Source organism: Prionailurus viverrinus, chromosome B3 (genome assembly GCF_022837055.1).
Source record: "Prionailurus viverrinus isolate Anna chromosome B3, UM_Priviv_1.0, whole genome shotgun sequence".
NCBI classification, from domain to species: Eukaryota; Metazoa; Chordata; class Mammalia; order Carnivora; family Felidae; genus Prionailurus; species Prionailurus viverrinus.
In genome coordinates, this window is record NC_062566.1 from 112,947,725 (window position 1) to 112,974,138 (window position 26,414).

A 26,414-nucleotide genomic window follows, 5' to 3' on the forward strand; every position below is an offset into this window, starting at 1 on the left:
TAGCAGTCTAATATCAGGGTCTTTAAGCAACAAGGATTTCCTCAAATTTGATGGATTGCTGATGACTGTGATACATGAGGCTGAAGGAAAAGTCATGGGACAGACATAGAAGCCAACTTTGAACTGTAAGCCTTTCCCATGACCTGTGCCCCCAAAATAGTAGCTCTCTGCCGGTGACCATCTGCAGCCTTGGTCTGACCCTGACCCAAACATTTGGCATGTGGAAGCTGGCCCAGAGCAAGCAGATTAATCTCCCAGTGCTCACAGCCTTTTCTTGGACTTCTGTATGTCACACAGTGATCACTGTTTAAAAACACTGATAAAATTCAAGAATGTGCCAATAATAACTCCCTCATCGTGGGCTGAGCTGGATTTCCAAAGCACCAGAAGCTGAATGCTGATCCTCCAGGAAAGATGGTGAGCAGGGTGCCATTGGGGGCCCTCAGGACCACCTGACTCCAAACCACAGGACCGGTCCACGGTAGGTCAGAGAGCTGTGGGTGGGGCAGAGTGGACGAGAGAGGACATCTCCCCTTTTACATCAGCTTTTTTTAACCTTCCTTTGCCTTGAAGGTCCGGCTGCTTGTCTCACCATTCCTGTCTCCCCTGATCCCCCATGGAGACAGATTCCTTAAAGCTTCAGGGGTGCCTGGGTGGCTCAGTTGGTTAAACGTTTGACTCTTGATCTCAGCTCAGGTCATGATCTCACAGTTCATGAGTTCAAGCCCCGCATTGGGCTTTGCGCTGACAGTGCGGAGCCTGCTTGGGATTCCGTCTCTCCCTCTCTCTGCCCCTTCCCCACTTGCTCTCTCTCTCTCTCTCAAAATAAATAGACTTAAAAAAAAAAAAACTTCATTTAGAAACCTTTGAGTCACCTGCCTTGATGCCATTAATTTTCCCTCTCTGCCCTCACTCTCTAAACTTCCTCCACAATACAAGTGAGTGTCTAAGACTTCGTTTGCAGAGATGTTAGAAAAATATGTATTTTTTAACTTAATAGGGAAAATGACGTATGAGACCTTCCATTTGAATCAAGAAACTGAGAGAGGCACTGTGGTTTATGTAGGGACAATTCCTTTGGAAGATCCAGGCAGAAGTCAGACTGGTTTATGATGAAAAAGCACAATACTAATGTATTCCTAGCACTTCAGGGAAATTCAGGGAACCTCCTTCCCCCAGTCTATCGTCTACAGAACGTATCCCATCAGGAGGACTAAGGTAAGGACAGTAAGGACGGGAAATGAGAGTTTATGGTGTCGATCAAGGTAGAGAAAGTGCTGCAGTTGAATGCAGTAATACTTTCTCTTGGAAAGGACCTGTGCAAGAGAGGGAGGCTTGGGTCTTTCAGGGGATTGATGTTTATTTCCTTCAAGAAATACTGAGTGTTTCTTGTGTTCCAGGCATGATATTAGATATGGAAGATACAAGGATGGGCAAACAGATGTGGTTCCCGTTTTCGTGGGGCTATCATCAAGAGGGGTAACACTAGTAACCAATTAATCATTAAATAAATGTGCAAAGGAAGTGGTGACGAGTGCTGGTAAGGAGAGATCTCCATGGGGCTAGGAGAGGCAATATGAGAAAGGATTTGACCTCGTCTAAAGGGTCATAAAAAGCTTTCCTAAAAAAGTGATGACTGGGTTGAGGCCTGAATGATGAGCAAGAATTAAGTCGATAAAGAAGGAAGGGGAGGGAATGAGCTGGGGGCCCTGTGGGGACCTGGTGAAGCACAAGGAGTAAGGACTCTGCATTGGATCAGGGAGAGTGAAGGGGAGAGGGGCTGAGGTTGGAGAGATTCCAGGGCACAGATCAGGGAGGACCTTGCTTGTAGACCACGTCAAGGATTCTAATATTTATCAGACAAGCAATGGGAAGCCATTGAATAGTTTTAATTGGTGATAGCGGTCATGATAGTGGTGGGGGACGTGTTCAGCTTTGTGTTGGAAAAGATTGTTCTGGTTGCTGTGTGACTGGGTGGGGAGAGGGTAGATTCAACGTAGAAAGAGCAGGCAGAGGGTCTTGTAGCATCCCAGGCAAGGAATGATTGGGCTAAGCTGGTGGCAGTGATGGAAAGAGACATTGAAGAGGGAAGATCAACAGGGCGTGGTGTGTGTGGTCCCCTTATCACCTTCAAGCTTCCTCAAGGGTAAATCTGACAGGAGCCCAAAGGAACATGCCCGTTGGTGCACGAGAGAGCACGTCAAAGCTAAATTACATTGATCTGAAGCACAGATCTTTCGAGCACTGGTGCAAGATCCCAAGGAGCATTTTCCAGCCCTCCTGCCTCTTCAGCATGAGCAGGCACCGAAAATGAAGCGTGAGGGAAGGAAGCAGGCACCCAGGTTATTTTTAGCAAGCTATAGGAAATAGCCAACATTCTAATTTGAATTCTTCTCATTAAAACCCAGAGCCTAACCCCACACAGTTCTTGTTTCTAATGTCGGCAAACTTCTCTTTTTCCAGATAATTGACAATAGGCCCCCACGGAAGTCTTCTCAGCATTTCTGCAAAAATTTAGCAAACATTAGGTTTGACACCATCACCATGTTTGCCAAGACAGCAAAAATCCCAGCCGGCAGAACTTTGAGCGTGATGAAGTGGAACAGAGAGGACAGCGCGGAATGAGTGATCATTTCAGGAAATCTTCTAGCAAGAGTTTCCAGTGTTGGGGTTTCGCATCGTCTTTGCAGGAAGAGCGGTACGGAAGGTCCACTCTGGGGCCAGGCTGCGGTGATGTAGGTGGATTTGCTCCTCTTTCTTTCCCACCTTCCCTCCCTATCCTCAAGTCATTCCCAGAGTTAAAATTATTTTTTAATATTTTCATTTGATAACAACAAAAACATTTTTTATTCAACAAGTTTACCTGGTATAGTCAGTGTCTGAATGATGGCTGAGCTGGTCTTTGGATTGGTGTGGCAGGCCTTCCACCTGCTTGACCTGGGACATGTTATTTAGCTTCTTTGGGTCTGGATTTCCCCACATGAGACGTGAAGAGGTGTTATACTAGCTCAGCACTTCCCCAGCCTCAGTCATTTGGGTGTTGCCTTCATAATATTCGCCATGTTGTTATTTTTTTAAACATTTTTTCTTCTAAATTGATTCATTTGTTTACTTAAGTTTTTAAAAAAAAACAACAACAAAGTCTTGGCAATAATATATGTGAAATTATGGAACTAAAGTGATGATAACCTTATTTCTAATACACATAAATAAGCACATAATTAAAATAAAATGGGTTTTTTTTGCATATATCTATGTGAAATCAACCTACACTCCTCCATGATGATATGTGTAGACCCCACTCTAGGAAACTCTAGACAAGCCAGATTCTAAGCTCTCGTGCAATGCTAACATACTGTTGTTCACATCTGGCCTTACCTACCCCGCCTGGTTTCCCATAGCTTCCTAAAATAAAACCCTAAGCGTGGCCAAATCAATGTCCCTGTTACTCCTTGTAGACAGTATGTGCAAGCTATTCCCTTCATCTAGAATCAATAATTCACTAAGGAAAGAGAAACCATGACCTAAGTAAGAAAGAGCAAATTGGGGAAGTACATGATTGGGTCAAAAGCTACCCTTGACCAATAGGCCAAGAAAATCCTTAGAGTTGGTTGGCAGTTGGTGGGTGAAGGTCAAGAGAAAAAGTTGAGGGTTTGGTCCTTTATGGTCTATTTGTTTTCCTTGAAGAAGAGGTTTACCCACTTACAGGACAAATTTACTGGACAAAGTTTTTTTAAATGTTTATTTCTGAGGGGGGTGGGAAGGAGAGAAAAAGAGGGAATGAGGGGAGAGGAGCAGAGCGAAAGGGAGACAGAGTATCTGAAGTGGGCTCTACACTGACAGCAGGGAGCCTAACATGGGGCTCAAACTCACAAACTGTGAGATCATGACCCGAGTTGAAGTCAGACCCTTAATGGACTGAGCCACCCAGGCGCCCCTGGATGAAGTTTTGAGTGCTCCCTGAAGTTCTTCAACCTTATCTAACATACAAAAGAAGATCTACTTGGGGAGTAATCATTATTTGATACAGAAATGTATTAATTCACTTATTTATAATGCATTTTGTGTTAAAAAATGCATGATGTGTTTCCTCCATGCTAGGCATTGAACATACAAAGGCCATTAAGATATTTCTCTATCCTCTAGGAGCTCAGGTTTTGCTGGAGACGGAACGTAAATGGGTGGGCCCGGTAAGGCATTGTGGACCTCCAAAGTATGTCCAGGGTACAATGTGCCTCAGGATGGGTAGTGTCAGTTCTGTTGGATCAGGCAGAACTTCCTAAGGGATGTAACTTGATATCTAAGCCAGCGTTGGTTAGGGGGGGGTGGCCCAGTGGGGATGGAATGTCCTCCCAGGGACTATAAACAGAGTTATAAGATTTTCTGGCATATTCAGAAAACTGAATGCAATTTAGTAGGGGTGGAACCTACAGTTGCCTGTGTGTGTGTGTGTGTGTGTGTGTGTGTGTGTGTAAGAGAGAGAGAAAGAGAAACAGAGTGGTTGACTCCAGCGGTCGTACTTCTCTATTCAAGAAGGAACTGTTAGAGACTTCAACGCAAATGGGAGCTATGTCCAGAGCTGCATGCTGGAAGCTCACTCAGGTGCTCGCGTGGTGGATAATTGGATAGGGACAAGTTCCCAAGCCATAGGCAGAGACCCATTAAAACACTATTCTAAGGGTCCGGGAGAGAGACGATGAGGGCAGCAGTGGTGAGAGAGAGAGAGAGAGTAGGGACAGCTTCGAGAGTCAGTGTGAAGGATGGGCTGATGAGAACAGGAGATGCCTAGGAAGGGGTCAAGGTTGCCAGCTTGCTGATTGGGTAGTGGTGCCATTCTCACCGTGGGGACCCAGCAGGAAAGAAGCAATCTGGGGAAATATGCATTTCTTTTGGAACTGGACCCCTTGGGGCCTGCATGGCAAAGCGATCGGGTATGGAGCCCTGACACCTGAGTTCTTTTCCTAGCTCTGTTCCTATGACCCTGTTTCGACTTCTCACCATTTCTGGTGTCTCTTTGTCCCTAAGACGTATGGCCCGCTCTGGCTTGATTTCAGGTCTTGAGGAAAAGAAAAGAAAAAAAAAATATGTGAAAGCACTTCCTAAATGTCTTCACAAATGTAAATATTTCTGTCTCCAAGGAAGCGCAAGGTGTAAAAAGCAGAGTCATCAGCACATTTAGCTCATAAATGGGCAGAGTATGTGACTCCTTTGCATCATGACAGAGCACACAGCAGAGACGTCTCTACAGAATTGACAACATTACTGCTTATCCTTTGGCCAAGATGGCCTAATTTCTATGAGACGAAAGGTATCACTTTGCTTTGCGACGTGCCAATTCACCGGACACTACATCTCTTCGTTTTTTTCCTAAATCTTATGAAGTCATTTTTCCATTCCCACTTGCTAGGTTGGGCAAAACATCCATCGTCAGCCATAATGAGGATTCCTGTTGGATCACATACAAAGCCTATTTTTCACGAGTGAGGTTTAAGACACGTATGTCCACTCACGAGTGGAGTGAGCGACATTTACACAGTGTTGGTTTGCAACCGTCTTGGGAGCTTTCCTGGTAAAATCTGAAACTGGCCTCTGTACTCAGAAGGGAGGGAGAGACCAAAGAAAGAGGCAGGCCATCACGGGTAGGTGGGTGGCAATCTCAATAACAGCGACGGAAGCTTACATGTGAGACAAATGGATCCCTGCACCTGCCCACCCAATCTTAAAATGTTACAAAGGGGCCTTCACTGGGTTCAGTCACATCTACTGGGCAGGTGTTCTCAATACCATATCACTATCTTAAGGCTACGTCCTTGAAGTAGCCTCTGGGAGTGGGAAAGGCAAGCAGGATGCACATTCCCAGGACAGAGGAAGGAGTGAGGAACCTCCAATTGGCGGTCATGTCCTTCCGATGACGTTCCCAACACATAGGTAACTAACCATCCTTGCATGAACAGGGTAACCTAATTGTCCTAGGTTTAGGAAACCCCATCACTAACTTGCTAGTCCCGACCAAGGGCTTTGCAATCTGTCGCCCCTAGGGCTGAGGAGAACGGGAGGCTGAGGTGCTGATTGATCTGTGCTGGTGGTTAACATGCCCAAGGCAGCTCAGCAGCATTATCATCCAGACCAAAAGAAATTTGGGAATTACCTTTAGTTACCGTTGTGGTCCCAGTTTGCTGTGCGGGAAGCATGCTCCTTATAAATAAGGAAAGTTGAGATATCAACAGTGTGGCGAAGGTCGGTATGGAAGACAAACCCCAGCACGGAACCACCGAGGGTGGGGGCTGGTGAGGAGGGCTGATGGTTGAGTGTGCACGATGCAGCTGAGGTCTACTGCAGAGAAAGGGGGGGACATGGAGACTTCCTCAGGCAAGGAGGTCAGAATGGAGAGAAATAGGAATAAGAAGGCATTTTGAGTTAATTGAAAAGAACTCTGAGATATTTCTTATAAATTGTTCTCATGAATGGAGAAAAGATCAACTTGGGGCAACCACTCTTAGAATAGCGTTTCTGGTCAGGGTATTTTAAATGTTAACTCACCTCCTGGGAGGAGAGAAAAGCTGCCTCTTAGAGCGACATCCCACTGGTGGTGTGTGAGAGGATGGCTGGAGTTAAACATCTGAATACTCTTCTATTTTAATAGTTGTGTGTTTATTTGATGACTATCATTATCTTTGGCAAGTCATTATACTTTTCTTTTTTTTTTAAATTTTTTTTTTTCAACGTTTATTTATTTTTGGGACAGAGAGAGACAGAGCATGAACAGGGGAGGGGCAGAGAGAGAGGGAGACACAGAATCGGAAACAGGCTCCAGGCTCTGAGCCATCAGCCCAGAGCCCGACGCGGGGCTCGAACTCACGGAGTGCGAGATCGTGACCTGGCTGAAGTCGGACGCTTAACCGACTGCGCCACCCAGGCGCCCCATATACTTTTCTATTTGAGGCAGTGGCACAACACTTTCTGTTAAAATAAATTTGAGGGAGGAGGGGCACCTGGGTGGCTCAGTTGGTTAAGTTGGTTAAGTTGGTTAAGTCTGACTCTTGATCTCAGCTTAGGTCTTGATCCCACAGTCGTGAGGTCAGGTCCTGTGTTGGGCTCCACTCTGGGCATGGAGCCTACTTAAAAAATAACATAAAATAAAATTCATTTGAGGGGGAAAAGTGAGCTGATTTAAGGAAAAATTATTTATTAAAAGAAACAGGAGAGAGAGTATGGAAAAAATAGAAAGGCAGTATTAGAATGACCAAAGCTTGGGAGAACATCAAAAGCTGTGCTCCATTTGGGTGGAGAAGCAGAAAGGAAAGGAAATAATTACCTAGTTTGTAATGGCCCATGGGTAATTTTGCAACCAGTTTACCTCATCACATGGGCTTTTTTCTCAGGAAGATTATTCTCTGAAAATGCAAAAAATCCAAGGAGAGAGTCATATCTTAACATATGATAAACAGGGTTTTTTTTTTAAGTTTATTTATTTTTGAGAGAGAGACAGAGTGCAAGGGGAGGGTCAGAGAGAGAGGGAGACAAAGAATCCAAAGCAGGCTCCAGGCTCAGAGCTGTCAGCACAGAGCCCGACGTGGGGCTCGAACTCACGAACTGCGAGATCATGACCTGAGCCGAAGTTGGACGCTTAACCGACTGAGCCACCCAGGCGCCCTGGTAAGCAGGGTTTTTTTTAAGGATGTGGCTACACTTGGACCTGGACACGTCTGGAAGGGGGAAGGAGATTCCCCCTGCAGTGGGGCTGCAGGGGGAGGTTAGGGGGAGCCCACTCCAAGAGAGTTCACCAGCCTTACGATTTCATCCAACTCTTGAGTAGAGAGCGTCCTTCGGTGGTGACAGTGCAGTGACAGACAAGTGGGTTGAATTAAAAGGTTCTGAAGGTTTAATTTTAATGTGATGATGAGGGTAGTGTATGTATGTAGGCCCTGCAGCTCCTAGAACAGTGCTCTGCACATACACGTTAAGTAGCTGCTTAATGGAAGAGTAATTGCACAATATTTTACATTGACTTGCAAAAGAGGAGAAACGGGTCAGGTCGGAAGTGATAGATAACTGAGTTCATATCGCATTTCTGCCCTTTACATGCTGTGTAGCTTTGGGTAAATTACTTAACCTTTCTGAATCTCGTCTAGCAAATGGAGCTAATCAGTGGTGCACTGTACATGTTCTACAACTGGCTCACCAGGAAAAAGGAAAGCTCTGCTTTGTAGTACTTGCTGATTTCCGTAGTGTCACTATTCACCATCAAGCTAACAACCATTTCACAGCTAGCTTACAAAATTCCTGCCAATCTACAAATCAGTTCTCAGAAACCCCCAGATACAGTCCACCGCTGGAGGTCACGATTCCAACCTCACACGGGTGCCAGTCATTCTTGGAGCACTTACTACCTGCTAATAAGCACTGTGCTTGGGTGGTCTCATCTAGTTTTTCTTCAATGTTTGTTTATTTTTGAGAGACAGAGAGAGACAGAGCGTGAGCAGGGGAGGGGCAGAGAGAGGGGGAGACACAGAATCCAAAGCGGGCTCCAGGCTCTGTCCGAGCTGTCAGCACGGAGCCTGACATGGGGCTTGAACTCACAGGCTGTGAGATCACGACCTGAGCCGAAGTCAGACACTCAACCGACTGAGCCACCCAGGCGCCCCTGTTTTTTTGTTTTTTAATAATGATTTCGTGGGGCACCTGGGTGGCTCAGTTGGTGAGCATCCGACTTCGGCTCAGGTCGTGATCTCACAGTTCGTGGGTTTGAGCCCCGTATCAGGTTCTGTGCTGATGGCTCAGAGCCTGGAGCCTGCCTTGGATTCTGTGTCTCCCTCTCTCTCTGCCCCTCCCTTGCTCACGCTCTATCTCTCTCTCTCAAAAATAAACATTTAAAAAAATTAATAAAAACTAATGATTTCAAAAGTAGAATTTAGTGACTCGTCACTTACATATGACACCCAGTGCTCATCCCAACAAGTGCTCTCCCTAATGTCCATCACCCATTTAGCCCATCCGCCAACCCAAGACCCCTCCAGCAACCCTCAGTTTGTTCTCTGTATTTAAGAATCTCTTACGGTTTTCCTCCTTCTCTCTCTTTATCTTGTTTTTCCTTCCCTTCCCCTATGTTCATCTGTTTTGTTTCTTAAATTCCACGTCTGAGTGAAATCATACGATATTTTTCTTTCTCTGACTTATTTCACTTAGCATAATCTCTAAGTTCCATGCACATTGTTGCATATGGCAAGATTTCATTCTTTCTAATTGCTGAGTAATATTCCGTTGTATATATATACCACAACTTCTTTATTCATTTGTCAGTCAATGGACATTTGGGCTCTTTCCATAATTTGGATATTGCTGATTGTTCTGTTATAATCATTGGGGTGCATGTTACCCTTTGAATCAGCATTTTTGTATCCTTTGGATAAATACCTAGTAGTGCAATTGCTGGGTCATAGGATAGCTCTATTTTTAATTTTTCGAGGAAACTCCATACTGTTTTGTAAAGTGGCTGCACCAGTTTGCATTCCCACCAGTAGTGTAAGAGGGTTGCCCTTTCTCTGCAACCTTACCAACACCTGTCGTTTCCTCAGTTGTTAATTTTAGCCATTTTGACAGGTGTTAGGTAGTATCTCATATTGGTTTTGATTGGTACTTCCCTGATGATGAGTGATGTTGAGCATCTTTTCATGTCTTTTGCTCATTTCTTCATGGGATTATTTGTTTTTTGGGTGTTGAGTTGGTAAGTTCCTTTTTTTTAAAAAAAATTTTTAATGTTTATTTATTCTTGAGAGAGAGACATACAGAGACAGAGTGTGACTGGGGAAGGGTCAGAGAGAGAGGGAGTCACAGAATCTGAAACAGATTCCAGGCTCTCAGCTGTCAGCACAGAGCCTGATGTGGGGTTTGAACTCACAAACTGTGAGGTCATGACCTGAGCCAAAGTCGGATGCTTAACTGACTGAGCCACCCAGGTGCCCCAAGTTTGGTAAGTTATTTATAGATTTTTGGATACTAACCCTTTATCTGATATGTCATTTGCAAATATCTTCTCCCATTCCGTCAGTTGCCTTTTAGTTTTGTTGCTTGTTTCCTTCACTGTGCAGAAGCTTTTTATCTCAATGAGGTCTCAATAGTTCATTTTTTGCTTTTGTTTCCCTTGTCTCTGGAGGCATGTCTAGCAGGAATTTGCTGCAACAGAGGTCAAAGAGGTTGTTGCTTGTTTTCTCCTCTAGGATTTTGATGGCTTCCTGTCTTACATTTAGGTCTGTCATCCATTTTGAGTTTATTTTTGTGTATGGTGTAAGAAAGCGGTCCAGGTTCATTCTTCTGCACGTCGCTGTCCAGTTTTCCCAGCATCACTTGCTGAAGAGACTGTCTTTATTCCATTGGATATTCTTTCCTGCTTTGTCAAAGATTAGTTGGCGATACGTTTGTGTGTCCATTTCTGGGTTCTCTATTCTTTTTTTAATTTATTTTAATGTTTTTATTTATTTTTGAGAGAGAAAGAGAGAGAGCACAAGTGGGAGAGAGGCAGAGAGAGAGGGAGACACAGAATCCGAAACAGACTCCAGGCTCTGAGCTGTCGGCACAGAGCCTGATGTGGGGCTTGAACTCATGAACCATGAGATCATGACCTGAGCCGAAATTGGATACTTAAGGGACTGAACCACCCAGGTGCCCCTCTGGGTTCTCTATTCTGTTCCATTTGTCTTTGTGTCTGTTCTGACGGTGCAGAGCCTGATGTGGGGCTCAATCCCATGAACTGCAAGGTCATGACCTGAGCTGAAATCAAGAGTTGGATGCTCAACTGACTGAGCCAGCCAGGTGTCCTCCAGAAAGAGAGCTTTGTAGTGATTCACCAGCAAAGTGAGAGCTTCTTCCTTCCCTGCTCTCTCTGCTGTTGGCCTATCACACAATGAACAACACAGATGTTTCTAAGAATTTGATATCCAGCTATTCGTTAAGTGTATAATATTTGGAACTAAACTGATCCATTATTATACACTTTGTGCTAGAAGAGTATGAAATTCTTCCTTCAGAGACCTTGGGTTGGAGGAAGTTGGGCTGGGGGACTTGGCTAAGTAGACAGGGCCTCCTACCCCGATGTCATTCTCCTCCTATATCTGCCTTTCTGGCAGAGCCAGCTCCATGAGATGCTGGAAGCCACCACCAGGAACTTTCTTACAGGGAAGGTGGTCATGTAATCTACCCGGTTCTGGCCAATGAGACTTAAGGAAGCATGGTCAGAGGCTTCAGCAATTTTCTTTGTTGAACAAAGCAGAGACATCGGGAAAAAAAGTTCCATGTCTCCTTACCTGCTTTTTGACATTACTCTCCGGGGATGACAGATTTTGAGTCTAATTAGATGGATGGCCTGGAAGTATCTACCTACTTATTTCCTGTTAGGTAAAGATAAAGAAATAGCCTTACTGGTTAGAGCCTGTCACCTATGCATGATATGATTTGCAGCCCCAAACATCCTATACCAATAATTAAAATGGATTTTCAAGTTTACCTGCTTGAATTGAACTATTAGAACGTATGGTTACCAAAACACCACTGTGTCGGTGAGAAAGCTTTCTGCGGCAAGTAATTCCAAGTCCTGACTCCTGTTGGCTCAGCAGAGGGAGGTTTATTACCTTGTGTAACAGGGATAACAGAGTGGGGCAGGCCCCCCGGTGGTACACATACCCTGGCTGTCCTTCTCTGAGTCTCTCCCGTCCCATTCTCCTTGTGGGTGGGTTTGGTCCTCAGGCCAGTTGACTGCCAAGTTCTAGGCCCAGGGGAAGAAGGGGGATTGTCTATTCCTGTGTTTCTTCGGAGAAGCTAGGAGAGGTTCTTTGTCAGCCATGGTCCATATTTATCCTTTCCTAAGTCAGTCGTTGGCAATGGGAGTTGGGTTCCTACGATCCTTCGGGACTACCTTCTATGGGCTAGGGGGTGGAGGGGAAGAATGTAAGAAAACCCACACAAGGACCAACTCCACTTTTCTTATCTTTTTGCTTCTTGGAGATTTTTCATGGGCTCTGGTGAGCTTGTTTTCCACTCTGGGAATCCTAACTAATCATATATATTTTTTTTCTCTTCTAGCTTGGCTTTGAGCCTTCACTCACTCAGGTGCCTCCTAGCTGACAAGTGTTTCTTTCCTTTTACCAGTTGGTTTCTCTCAAAAGAATCAATTCTTTTTGTTTCTGGGTCCCTAAGGCCCCGATTATAAAACAGGTGTTGTATTTTAAAACACAATGTGATACCAATGTCTTCACAGGAAAAAAAAAAAGAATCTAGACATGCGCGCTAGTGTTTTTAGAGTTAAAAATGTTTCACTTGTATTTGTTCTTCTGCTTGAACATATCTTTATGCTCACAAAGAAAACAGGTACCACGCCTTTAAGAGTAGCTCCCTGTCAGATTTTAAAATTGATACAAAGTTACTTGAGGAGTAAGAGCAATTAAACGTGAAGCGACTTTTATCTGAGGACAACCTGGGGATTCAACTTGGAGGAGATAAGTTAGTAGAGGAGAGAAATGTGAGGTTTACACCCTTTCCTCGTTTGATGGAAGAAGCCCTGGTCTTCTATTACCCCTCACGGCACCTTCACTTGTATTCATGTGTACCGGATTAACCACCAAAGACTTGTTTTGTACCTGGTTTCTGCTGCTTTTAGTCAGAGAGATACCTGTGAATCCCTTGTGTGAATTGTGAGCCAGCTGTAGCTGTTTCGGCCATTGTTATGAGACTACCCAGAACCTCATTCCTCCCTTCGTCCACCCTAATAGGACCTGTGTCCACCCTCCCGTATAGCCTGTCCTACTGGGAGAATCTGATGCCACTCTTGACTTTCGGGTGGGATTGAAGCAGTCAGCACGTCTGCCATCATTGGTTCAGGGGCAGACATGTGATGGGCAGAGTCCAATCAGGGTGAATCTCAAGATTTGGTTGCTTAGAATGTCACAGCAGGCACATTCTGTCTCCTTCTGCGGTGTGTGGGTGTGTGTTCAGTGCTGCTCACACCATGGAAGGTCAAGCAGAGACACTGAAAACAAAACAAAACAAAAGCAGATGGAAAGAAACTGAATCAAGCCAGGCCTGAGGCCTGACCCGGCTCTGGACCTTCCAGTGACATGGGCCAAGAAATCTTTCTTGTTGATTGAGTTTTCCATTAGCCACTTAAAGGGCCCTGCAGAGGGAGGAAGCTGCCCTCAAGAAATTTCTGGTAAATAGGCCTCTGAGTTTTCCTCAAGGCAAACAAGTTTGATTGCTCAAGAAAGGAGGGGGAAACGAATCCTTTGTGTTTTGAGCACTGGGAAGAAAATTAGCCTGATTTCAAGTGTATTGTCGCAGGCCTGGGAGACAGCCATGTTGTAGGAATTCTCCGGAGGCTGATCCTATAACAGCACTCCAACCGGTCTTAAGGGTTAACTTGCTTCAAGCTTACCCGCTCGTTGCTTTCTGATCTGTAGCAGATCGGTTCTTGATCTGTAGCAGAACTAACTGACTTTCTTTGAGATTTGCAGGCCACTGGCCTTGAGGCGTGAAGGACTCAACTTTCCCAGAAGATAAAGCCTGACTACAATTCAAAAACAGCTGCTGCTGATGCGGGCAAGTCTGTTCCGGGTCATGGGTCATGGCGACGTGTGACTAACCACCTGGGCACCCGCTTCTCTTGCACGTAGCCCCCCTCCCTGTTCCCACCCTTCATCTTTAAAGCCCTCTGGTTTCCCCCCAGGATGAGGAAGAGGGTCTTTGAGGCATTCGCCAGCCATCTTCCTAGGTTGCCAGCTTCCTGCATAAAGCAAACTTTCCTTTCCCACCACCACTTGTCCTTTGAATATCGATTTTTGAGTGGTGAGCAGCTGAACCTGAGTTTGGAGCCTGTTCTCTGGTAATAGGCCCACACATTTAGACACAGCACCGCTGTGGTGTGGGGTCTCTCATGGACCTCGCAGAGCAGGCCCCTGAAGGAACTAGGTAATTAAGGTGTCGAAGGCTGGGACAAGCCTGGCAGGATGGCCATGGAGGCACCTGCCGGCCCGGTCAGGAGGCTGGTCTGTGTCTTGGGTCAGCAGGGCAGGGCAAAGAGGGAGGACCAGTGATCCACAGTCACGCTGTTTGTTAAAATGCAGATTCTCAGGACATAGCCACTAAAGCCACTGAATCAGGATCTGGGGACAGGCATTTCGAGAAGCATCCCAGCTTATTTTTAGGTGAGTACCATTGAGAACCCATGCCTGAAGCGTGTGCAGGGGATTAAGCGGAGGAATCTCAGTTCAGTTGTCCCCTCCAGGCAGGAAAATGGTGAAAATAGGCGGCAAGAAAGCCCAGGGTCAGGTTCCAGCCAATCCAGAAATAGGATGCCCTAGGTGGTCAGGTTGGGAGGTATGCCCCTGGGTCAGGCCTAACATCCAGAGCCAGGATGAATCTTCAAGTAGTTTAGAGCTAATTACCAATGCTTCTGGCATCACGACAATCTTCAGTGCTACAAATGGCCTTAGACACGTATCGGATTGTCCTGCCAGCTTTGATGTGTGGAGATGTGGGGTTGTGGGCAAGTAGACCCTGATGCTGTCAGAGCACCCCTCGCCTGTGTTGGGGGTCACATAGTCCAAGTGATAGGCCTCATCACAGAGAGGGTGCTGGGTTGATGTCACACACCCTCTTCTCCTGCCTCTGCTTTCAAAAGTATACATTATATGGGCATCTGGGTGGCTCAGTCTGTTAAGTGTCCGGCCCTTGATTTCGACTCAGGTCATGATCTCATGGTTTGTGAGTTCAAGCCCTGCATCAGGCTCCACGTGGATAATGTGGAGCCTGCTTGGGATCCTCTCTCCTCTGTCCCCTCCCTCTCTTCTCTGCCCCTCCCCAACTTGCGGGCGTGTGCTCGCTCCCTCAATAAATAAACTTCAAAAAATGCATTAAAAAAAGAATACATTATAGCAGCTTGGCAGGGAAGAGATTTTCAGCACCACTCTCCAAATGGGGACAGAAGTACTGAATGATTAGACTTCACCAAGGTCAAGCAACAGGGATTTGGGAGAAATGGAAACCACAGTGGTTTCTACCTGTGACCCCGGGAGCCCTCATGGTCAGTAGAAGTCATGGCCTGGGCAGCAGACCCCCATGTGGCCCAGCTGTTCCTTCTATTATTATGTTAGTTCTGAGTGTTCTTCAGCTAAAAAAGCAATACCAATCAAACAAGTGCAAAAACTCTGAAAAGCGCCATGAGGAAGAAAGCAGGGCAGGAACCGGGAGAGCTGAGTTCTGTTCCAGCTGTAATGTTTGCTCAGTGCTTCTTGCTTCTCTCTGGACCCGTTTCCTCATCTGCAGAATAAGCTGCAGCCTCACTGCAGATGTTAGCACGCGGGACTTCTAAGGTCAGGTGTCTTCTTGTCAATTCCAGCCTCTCTCATAGAAGGCCAACTTGGAAAACGCTTTAACTGAACGCTGTGTGGTGTGGTTCTTAGATTTTGCAGCTTGACTCTCTCCCATTTGGGAAACCCGTCTCGTGTTTACCAACACAGTGCAATTAAAAAATGAGGCTGCACTCACCGTTTACAGGCTTGTTTCCATTTTTTCCATTTGCGACACTAAATCAGTTGCTGAGCCCTGATCCCATGAAAGGATTAGCTAATAGATTCCTTCTCTTAATTTCCCCTGATTTTAGAGGTCTCCCAAGAGAAAGAAAATGCATAGTTTATTGGGATGGGGTTTCACTGCCAAAATCTTTTACTTTTTAATTGCGAGGAAAGAGATACAAACAGAACTGGTTTACCCAAAATAATTTTGTGTTCCCATTTGAGTTTGATATAGTAGTTAAAAAAAATCTCCTACTTAAAAATACTCTCTCGGGATAAATATTTATGTGTGTATATTTTCTTAAACCTTGATCTTTTTCCATTACGTAAAATAGTTTTCATTCCTGGTATGCAATTCTATTAAACAACCTATCATCTCAAAACTAAGCATGCTACTAATTTCCCTGGGGATTAGTTTTTAATCTTCATTTTAGCCAATTGTTCTATTTCTTAGAGATAATATGATTTTATTGCATTTTAAGATATATATTTAAACAAAAGGCAAATATTATACATGGTAAGTGGGAACGGGGTTGGGTTACTATGATAAAAGTTTGTTTGAAACCTACCTGAGGTACAGGACAGCTCTGGCTTCTAGACAGTTACATTTAAAGTATTCAAATTCTGGGGCACCTGGGTGGCTCAGTCGGTTAAGTGGCCAACTTCGGCTCAGGTCATGATCTCACGTCTTGTGAGTTCGAACCCCGCGTCAGGCTCTGTGCTGACAGCTCAGAGCCTGGAGCCTGCTTTGGATTCTGTGTCTCCCTCTCTCTCTCTGCCCCTCCCCTACTCTCATTCTGTCTCTCTCTCCCAAAAATTAATAAACATTAAAAAATATATAAAATAGAGTATTCCATTTCTTCTCCTCTTCTTGGTTAAAGAACAATTTTTCTTTTCCCCAGAAAAGGAGGTTCCTAACAAAATTACACGTGACCCACCCCAGTGCTGGGATAAATAGGAAAGAGACAAGGACCCATTTCCTTTGTGGTCGTGCTCCCAGAGAAGCTTGGGGAACTCCAGATACGGAGTGGATTCTGTCATCTGTGGCTTGTAAATCCTCCAGAGTTGCTCCCAACTTCACAGCTGAGCCTCAGAAGCAGAGAAGAATGAGGGCTGGTTCTTCCCTTCGCTTGTCCCGATTTTTCTAGAGTGAGTGCATGCATGGGCGAGGGCAGGCCCTCTCCGCCTCCTCTCTAGGACGGGAGTCCTCGAACTCTAAGCTGTATCTGAACCACCCGAATTAATCAGAGTGCGTGGTACCTCACTGTTTTTTAGCCCCATTGTATGTTTCTGATTCAACAGAATTTGGGGGATGAGAAACCCGAGTTTTAACCTGCATGCCACCAAGATGTACATGCGTTAGTGAAGTTTAGTGAACAGATAAGCAGGCAGTTAGTTAATATTTGAAGTATCCTAGTCAGGAGTGCCTAATTCTAGGAGTAGTTAGGGAGTTTCTAGAGACTCTCATCTGAAGCTCGTGTGTGTGAGGGGGTGGGCTTACTAAACACAGTAAGCTAAACATGGCTTCAGTTATCCATATCCCATCAACACCAGAGGATTTGTTCATTAGCACAATGCACATCAGAAATATTTTTCATGGGTGAAATCAGTGGGACTCAAAGTACGTAGCAAGGCCAGAAATATGGCACAGGTAGCGCAGCTTTGCATGAACAGGATGAATTAATTGTTCTAGGTTTAGGAAAACCTGATAGTTCAGACCAAGGGCTTTGCAATCTGTCGCCCCTAGGGCTGAGGAGAACGGGAGGCTGAGGTGCTGATTGATCTGTGCTGGTGGTTAACATGCCCAAGGCAGCTCAGCAGCATTATCATCCAGACCAAAAGAAATTTGGGAATTACCTTTAGTTACCGTTGTGGTCCCAGTTTGCTGTGCGGGAAGCATGCTCCTTATAAATAAGGAAAGTTGAGATATCAACAGTGTGGCGAAGGTCGGTATGGAAGACAAACCCCAGCACGGAACCACCGAGGGTGGGGGCTGGTGAGGAGGGCTGATGGTTGAGTGTGCACGATGCAGCTGAGGTCTACTGCAGAGAAAGGGGGGGACATGGAGACTTCCTCAGGCAAGGAGGTCAGAATGGAGAGAAATAGGAGTAAGAAGGCATTTTGAGTTAATTGAAAAGAACTCTGAGATATTTCTTATAAATCGTTCTCATGAATGGAGAACAGATCAACTTGGGGCAACCGCTCTTAGAATAGCGTTTCTGGTCAGGGTATTTTAAATGCTAATTACTTGCTTGGATGTATATTAAATACGAGCAAGTAAATACCAACGGACACACTTATATCTCACTCAGATGCAGGTTAAAATCCCTTAGTTCCTGGTGCTCCAGCTGGAAGCCTCATAAGAAAGACTAGAACAGTGATTTTCAGGGGGAGGGGAAGGCCCATGGGTTTGTATCAGGACATGTGCGTGTGTATGAGTATGTGTAATTAACACAAACCACGTGCTTGGCGAAGTCTTCCAATCTTGAACCTGCTTTGCTGTCTGCAGACGCTGTCACTGCTACAGGAAATTCTCGAGGTTCCATGACTTTAAATTCCACCTATTTAAAAAAAACTGTTTATTTATTTATTTTTTTTAGCTTTTTTTTTTTTTTTTAACATTTATTTATTTTTGGGACAGAGAGAGACAGAGCATGAACGGGGGAAGGGCAGAGAGAGAGGGAGACACAGAATCGGAAACAGGCTCCAGGCTCCGAGCCATCAGCCCAGAGCCCGACGCGGGGCTCGAACTCACAGACCGCGAGATCGTGACCTGGCTGAAGTCGGACGCTTAACCGACTGCGCCACCCAGGCGCCCCTATTTATTTATTTTTGAGAAAGAGAGAGCAAGTGCATGCACGCAGGGGCAGGGGGAAGGGCCGAGAGACAGTGAGACAGAAAATCCCAAGCAGGCTCAGGCTGCCTCAGTCAGCACCGAGCCCGACACTCTGGAACACAGCCTGGAACTCACCAACTGTGAGATGGTGACCTCACCCCTGATCAGAAATCAAGAGTCGGTTCCTTAATGGACTAAGCCACCCAGGTGCCCCTAAATTCCACCTATTTTTACGTCCGTAGCCCCGATCCCCCAAAGTACCGCAGAAGCCCCCAGCAGATTATCCATCAAGTCTCATTGGTCATAACTCTACAACACAGCCACAGAAATGCAACTAGCATGAGTAGTTTAGTCTAATAAAGATCCACTCTGGTGGAAGTGGTCTTAGGTCTTCTTAGTTATAGCTGCCAGAAGGGGGGTGGGGAAGTCAGCAAAGAAGAAGGAGAGAGTAGAGGAGGGGTCAAGGATGGGTATGGCTTGGGAATGGGTTTGGTAGACAACCGTGTCTGTTACGGTCTATTTTTATGTTCTATCTATCAGTAAAGTTCAAGTGGGTCATGGCCTCCTGGGAGAATAGCATATCAGAAGCGTGATACTTATCAAAAGAACAGCTGGTATGGATAAACAAAATGTGGTATATCCATACAATGAAAACACCACTTGGCAGTAAAAATGAATGGACTCTTGCTACATGCACCATCACGGATGGATCTCAAAGGCATGACAAGAAGCCTGACACAGGATGACTGTGTACTATATGATTTTGTTTATATGACATTATGGAAAAGGCAAAACCATAGGGATAGAAAACAGACCAGTGGCTGCCTACTAGGGGTAAAGGGAGGTGACTGGCTACAAAGGAGAAAGAAGGAACTTTTGAGGGGGTGATTAAAATGTTCTAGAGATTAAAGAGAAAACTACTGCTGGGTCTTGGGGGATGGTGGGAAAAGGGACAACATTTATTGCAGGAAAATTCATTTTGAGCAGAGGATACAGTTCTGTTATCTTGAGAAACAGGGCCACCTGTCCAGGCTTTGGTTTGGAAAATGGCCCAATTTCATTTCTATGTTCTTTAGAATGTCAATGAGGAGTTGGCAAACACAAGATTCTGAAGAGGGCTGAGGATACCCTTTGAGCTGCGCTCTGGTTCTTGAACACCTGCAAAAGGCCTTTGGATTAAAATAAGGTTCTCCTTAAGAAGAAGGCTTTGCTATGTTTTACAGAGGTTGCTATGTGTTCAATTTCAATGTTCTTGCTTTTGGGGGTTACCTGTGGTCTTAGGTGACTGGGACTTTTGATAGAGTTTGTAACTGACAGATTTTGCCTCAATAAAGGAGCCTTCTTATTGAAGTACCTGCCTTACCATTTACCATTTACCTAAACAAACATGCCTGTAACTGAATTTGATAAGCTGGGAATCCCAGCACCTAGCAGCAGAGGATTGGGGGAAGGGTGAAGAATAGATATTTTTAGTTGAGGGGACCTGTCTAAGATTTCAAGTCCTATCACATGAGCAGCTGCCTATTCTGTGACAATTCTGACCACAACCTCTGGATGGTAGTGTCTGAAATAACGTCTATGAGGTGATCTGATGAGGACGCTTGGTCCAAACAATTGGTGTGAACAGAATCCCATGGTTATTTTGGGAGCTGTCGTAGGTTTTAAAAAACTTGTCGTTGATGTAAATTTTCTCCCATGTGTATTGGTTATATATATACACCTCCCTGCATCCCTATTATTAAGCATGGGGCCTTTGTAAATCCACATTCCACTCTGACCAAACACTACTTCTGAGTTTCAGACATCACCATTCCAGCATCATGACATAAACACATCCATCCCCAGACACACAATTTTTAAAATTGCGGATTAAGTGCTAAACTATCATCATGAATTGCATGGCCTTTTCCTGAGAAAGAGACTATGCAATTAGTAATAAGAAAAATGCTGGGCATTCTATGAAAGAAGCATCCCATAGGCTGTGGGTCAGTCACAAACTGTCAGAGGAGGTAACTGAGAATACATGACCACTGGTCGACCCTCGAGCTGGATCTGGGCAACTGGAGGCCTCTCATTCCTCCAGTATGTTCGGAATGTATGTTTTGCCCACTGTTCCTGCACTAGGAGCCATTTAAAGGATGTAGCTTTGTGAGAGTAATGTGTGGTTGAGACCATCTGAACTCGATATGTGGACTGGACCCTGTTGAGGCCTCTGCATGAACTTTAAGATTCTGGCAGGTGGGTGTGGAGATCTACTCATCTTGTGGCTGGCTGCTCAAGACAAGCCTTGTATGTGAGTTCCCTTGCTTATTAAAATTGTCACCTACAAATCTAGAATGTCTGTCTCTTTTCTTGGTCGCCTTGCCCTCCATTTATAGAGGACAATTTGCAAACCAATGCAAATTTTTGCTCAAAAGCAGATTCCCTGGTCCCCTCGCTAGAAATTTCAACTGAGGTCTGAGGTGGGGTTCAAGAATCTTTATTGCTGTCTCTTCAGCAAGTGGTGCTGGGAAAACCGGACAGTGACATGCCGAAGAACGAACCTGCACCACTTTCTTAAAAATAAACTCAAAATGGATGAAAGACCTAAATGTAAGACAGGAAGCCATCAAAATCCTTGAGGAGAAAGCAGGCAAAAACCTCTTTGACCTTGGCCGCAGCAACTTCTTACTCAACACGTCTCCGGAGGCAAGGGAAACGAAAGCAAAAATGAACTATTGGGACCTCATCAAAATAAAAAGCTTATGCATAGTGAAGGAAACAGTCAACAAAACTAAAAGGCAACCGACGGAATGGGAGAAGATATTTGCAAGCAACATATCAGATAAAGGGTCAGTATCCAAAATCTATTAAGAACTTATCAAACTCAACACCCAGAAAACAAATAATCCAGTGAAGAAATGAGCAAAAGACATGAATAGACACTTCTCCAAAGAAGACCTCCAGATGGCCAACCGACACATGAAAAGATGCTCAACATCACTCATCATCAGGGAAATACAAATCAAAACCACAATGAGAGGGGCGCCTGGGTGGCTCAGTCGGTAGAGCTTCCGACTTCGGCCCAGGTCACGATCTCACTGTCTGTGAGTTCGAGCCCCGCGTCGGGCTCTGTGCTGACAGCTCAGAGCCTGGAGCCTGCTTTGGATTCTGTGTCTCCCTCTCTCTCTGACTCTCCCCCACTCATGCTCTGTCTCTCTCTGTCTCAAAAATAAAGTAAAAACATTAAAAAAAATTAAAAAAAAACCACAATGAGATACCACCTTATACCTGTCAGAATAACTAACATTAACAACTCAGGCAACAGCAGAGAAAGGATGTCGTTTGCACTGCTGGTGGGAATGCAAACTGGTACAGCCACTCTGGAAAACAGTATGGAGGTTCCTCAAAAACTTAAAAATAGAACTACTCTCCAACCCAGCAATTGCACTACTATGTATTTATCCAAGGGATACAGGTACGCTGTTTCAAAGGGACACATGCACCCCCATGTTTATAGCAGCACTATCAACAATAGCCAAAGTATGGAAAGAGCCCAAATGTCCATCGATGGATGAATGGATAAAGAAGATGTGGTACATATATACAATGGAGTATTACTCGACAGTCAAAAAGAATGAAATCATTTACAACTACGTGGATGGAACTGGAGGGTATTATGCTAAGTGAAATTAGTCAGTCAGAGAAAGACAAATACCATATGACTTCACTCATATGAGGACTTGAAGAGACAAAACAGACAAACATAGGGAAGGGAAGCAAAAATAATATAAAAACAGGGAGGGGGACAAAGAGACTCTTAAATACGGAGAACAAACAGAGGGTTACTGGAGGGGTTGTGGGAGGAGGGATGGGCTAAATGGGTAAGGGGCATTAAGGAATCTACTCCTGAAATCATTGTTACACTATATGCTAACTTGGATGTAAATTAAAAAAAAAATAAACAAAAATAAAAAAAAAAGAATCTGTATTGCTAAGTTTCATAAATGCCTCAGGCAATATGGATACTGTGGCCTTCAAGCCACCCCTTGAGAAAGACCCTTTTAAAAATAGCCAGGAAATTAATTTTCTGTCAAGATTGAACAGGAGGCAAAATTTATCCAGAATCTTTTTTCCTTTTATTGTCAAAGTGCAAAGTAAATAGCCCTTAATTCTCAGGAAAAGAAAAGACTACATTAAGAGTGAGGAAGAGAAAATGTGGGGGTCTGAGGAAAAGCATCATGAGCTGTCAACTGTCACAAAGTCACAGTCCTAGGAAGTAGGCCACAGGGTGCCAAGTCTCATCTCCTCTGCAAATCGACTGCCACGCACACACGCACCAAATGCACTGACACTAACCAACCATATTTTCCCATCGTCACCTGCCAGTGTAGTCATCGCAACTAAATTGCCAGCTTGTTTTTGTTCTGTTCACTTTGTCACCCAGTTTGAGAGCTACACCACGATCAATTCTATTGCATACTTCCCTGCAACTCCTCACTGGGTAACGAGGTCATCAAAAGATTTAGGAGTTTACCTATAAATGTATTTTATTTTATCCTTTAGAGGAGTTTGGGGGAAAGATTCTTGTACACAGCATGGCCTTCATAAATGATTGCTGAGCGAATGAATGAAATGTTGGGCCGAATCCCATTATTGTATATATTCACAAAAATAGTAGATCAAATCATATTTTCAGTACAGCTAACAGTGAGCTGAGTCTTAAAACCCACAGTGAACGCTTTTGAAAGTGCAGATGATTTTCTGTTGTTATTTTATTGTTTTTGTTTTTTTGTTAAGGAGAACAATTATATCTTGATACATTTTGGAAATTTTTGTTTTTAAATCATTTTAAATTACACAAAAGTTGCCAAAAATAGTTCAAAGAACTGCCTTATATTCTTCAAGTTGTTAACACTTCTGAATCATCTGAGAGTAAGCTGCAGATATGAAGCCTCCTTACCCTGTCATACATCGGTGTGTAGTTTCTACCAGCAAAGACATTCCTAAATAACCACAGCACAATCTCACATCAGGAGAATAACACTGATCCAATGTAATCTAATAAAATCCACTGAAATTTCACCAATTATGCCATTACTGTCATTTATAGGCCTTGGATCCTATTAAAGATCACCTCTTGCATTTAGTTGTCTTGTCTCTCTAGTGACTTCTAATCTGCAACAATTTTTACTTTCATAGCCTTGACATTTTTGAAGGATACATGCCAGTTACTTGAATTTCTCTCAATTTGCATTTGTCTGATGTTTCCTCATGACTTTTATATTTATGCAAAAGAAGTACTACTGTGTTCTTTTCACTGTATTCTGTCAGGAGGCAACATGAGGTTGGTTTTTTCCATTACTGGTTTTTGTTTATGTAAACTTTTGCCAGTTGATTAAGATGGTATCTCCCAAATATTCCAGTTGTAATGTTAATTAGTAAGTGTGCTGTCCTTGTTAATTAATAATTAATGGTCTGTTGATGAGAATTAATGACTATTTTTAGGGACATACTTTGAGACACTGTAAGTATCTCATTCCTCATCAAACTTTTACTCACAAATTTTAGCATCCATTGTTGATTCTGGCTTGAGTCAATCAAAATGATGGTTGTAACATCGTGATTTTCTACATTCTATCTTTCTTCCTTCTTCTATTAGTTGTATTCTACTAGTAGAACTTTCCTTTCTCCTTTATTTCTTTCTATCAGCATGGACTCATCTCTATTTTACTCAAAGGTTACAACTTGTTGCGGTCATTATTTATTTTGATGCTTAAACTGTCCTAGATTTGGCTGATAGAGACCCCTTTAGATCCTATATTCTTTGAACGTATCTCCATAATTCTTTAAGTACCGTTTCATTTTCCTTGCACAACAGATTACTCTGGTTTTACCCACTACACCATGGAGCCATAGTTCTCTTTGGTGGAGAATGGTATTTAAAAACCAAAGTCTGAGTATTAGGTGTGTTCATGGCTACTGGGGTACTATTGCATTTAGACTCTCTCAGTGAATGGAACTAGGAAACATACCAACATATATATGCACATATTCATATATTTTTCTATCTTTTCATCTGTGTAAAGTAGAATTCATTTCATACCATCTTCTTTAATTTCAAGCCACATCACTGGGTTTATTCTAATCTTTCCTCTTTTTATATCTGTAATTCCCTTCTCCAACAGTGACAAAACTGCCAACCAATATCCTTAATATATTTACTTGTATGTTCAATTCCTGGTATGTAAACCAATCTGTTGGCCATGGTAGCAAAAAGTATGGCCTGTCTCTATGATGTTAATTATTTTTATCATTACATATATATATAATATTTATAATATAAATATATGTTATATTAAAATTACATATAAGTTATATATATAATAAAAATATGTAGTATGTCTATGTGTATAAAATATATACACATACATGTATACATATGTAATTATTTTATTGAATTGCAAATTCAAATTTATTTTGAATATAAGTAAATATGTATAAATATTATATGTATAATATATAATACATAATACATAAATAAATATGCATAAATTTTATTGAATTGTAAATTAAAATTTATTGAATATAAGTAAATACATATGAAAATATCTGATTATATATAATAATCAGCTTTACTGATATATACCATGAAGTTCAAGGTGTACTATGTGATGATTTGATACATGTGTATATTGCAAAATGATTACCACAGTAAGGTTAGTTAACACTTCATCCCATCACAAAATTACCACTTTGTGTGTGTGTGTGTTTAGATGACAATTAAAATTTACTCTAACAACTTTCGAGCATAATACAGTATTGTTAACTATAGTCATCGTGCTGTACATTAGATCCCTAAAACTCATGCATCTTATAACTAGGTTTGTACCCTTTGATCAACATCTCCTCATTTTTCCAATCTCTTGGAAACTACCATTCTATATTTCTATGAATTCAGCTTTTTTAGATTTCACAGTGAGCTCATACACTGTTTTTCTCTGATTTATCTCACTGAGCATAGTGTCCTCAAGGTCCATCCATATTGTTGCAGATGGCAGGATTTCCTTCTTTTTGTATGGCTAAATAATGGCTCGTTCTGTGAAAAATGCCATTGGAATTTTGATAAAAATTTTGGTAATAATAGTAAGTGTGTGTATTTGCGTGTGTGAGATCCATTCATGTGTCAATGGATAATCAGGTTGTTTCCATGTCTTGGCTATTGTAGAAAATGTTGCAATGAACATGGGAGTGCATATAGCTTTTTGAGTTAGTGTTTTCACTTTTTTGGGGGGGATATATGACCAAAAGTGGAATTGCTGGATTATTTGGTAGTTCTATTTTTAATTTTTTGAGGAAACTCCATAGTGTTTTCCATAGTGGCTGCACCAATCTACATTCCCATCAGCAGTATACAAGGGTTCCCTTTTCTCTACTTTCTCACTAATACTTGTCTCTTGTCTCTTTCAAAAATAGCCATTGTAACAAGTGTGAAGTAACATCTCATTGTGGTTTTAATTTGCATTTCCTTAATGATTAGTGATATTGAGCATTTCTTCACGTGCCTGTTGGCCATCTGTATGCCTTCTTCGGAAAAAATGTCTATTCAAGTCCCTCACCCATTTTTTACCTGTTTTTGTTTTTCTATTGAGTTGTATGAATTCTTATACTTCTCATCAGATATTAACTCCTTATCAGATAGATGGCTTGAAAATATTTTCTCCCATTCTATAAGTTGCCTTTTCAATTTGCTGACTGTTGCCTTTGCTGTGCAGAAGCTATTTAGTTTGATATAGTCCCACTTGTTTATTTTTACTTGTGTTGCTTGTGTTTTTGGAGTCATATCCAAAAAATTGTTGCCAAGACCAATGTCAAAGAGACTTTCCTCTGTTTTCTTCTAGTAGTTTTACAGTTTTGGGTCTTACGCTTAAGTCTTTAATCCATTTGGAGTTAATTTTTGTGAGTTGTGTAAGATAGGGATCGAGTTTCATTATTTTGCATGTGAATATCCAGTTCTCCTAACATCAGTTAATTCTTAGCTC

The 26,414-nt window shown here is 43.1% G+C and overlaps 1 protein-coding gene across 9 annotated transcripts in view; it reads left to right on the forward strand.

Moving 5' to 3' along the window:
• Nucleotides 1-289: 289 nt before the first annotated feature.
• The window catches only part of RGS6 (regulator of G protein signaling 6), a 629,079-nt gene continuing 602,954 nt past the window's right edge, over nucleotides 290-26,414 (forward strand). For 8 of the 9 annotated variants that reach the window (XM_047862126.1, XM_047862124.1, XM_047862128.1 and 5 more), the window contains exons 1-2: nucleotides 296-481; nucleotides 2,464-2,735. The gene's annotated coding sequence lies outside the window, so the exon portion shown is untranslated. Of the gene's footprint in view, nucleotides 482-2,463; nucleotides 2,736-26,414 lie in introns of all 9 variants that reach the window. The other variant, XM_047862117.1, reaches the window with a different exon arrangement.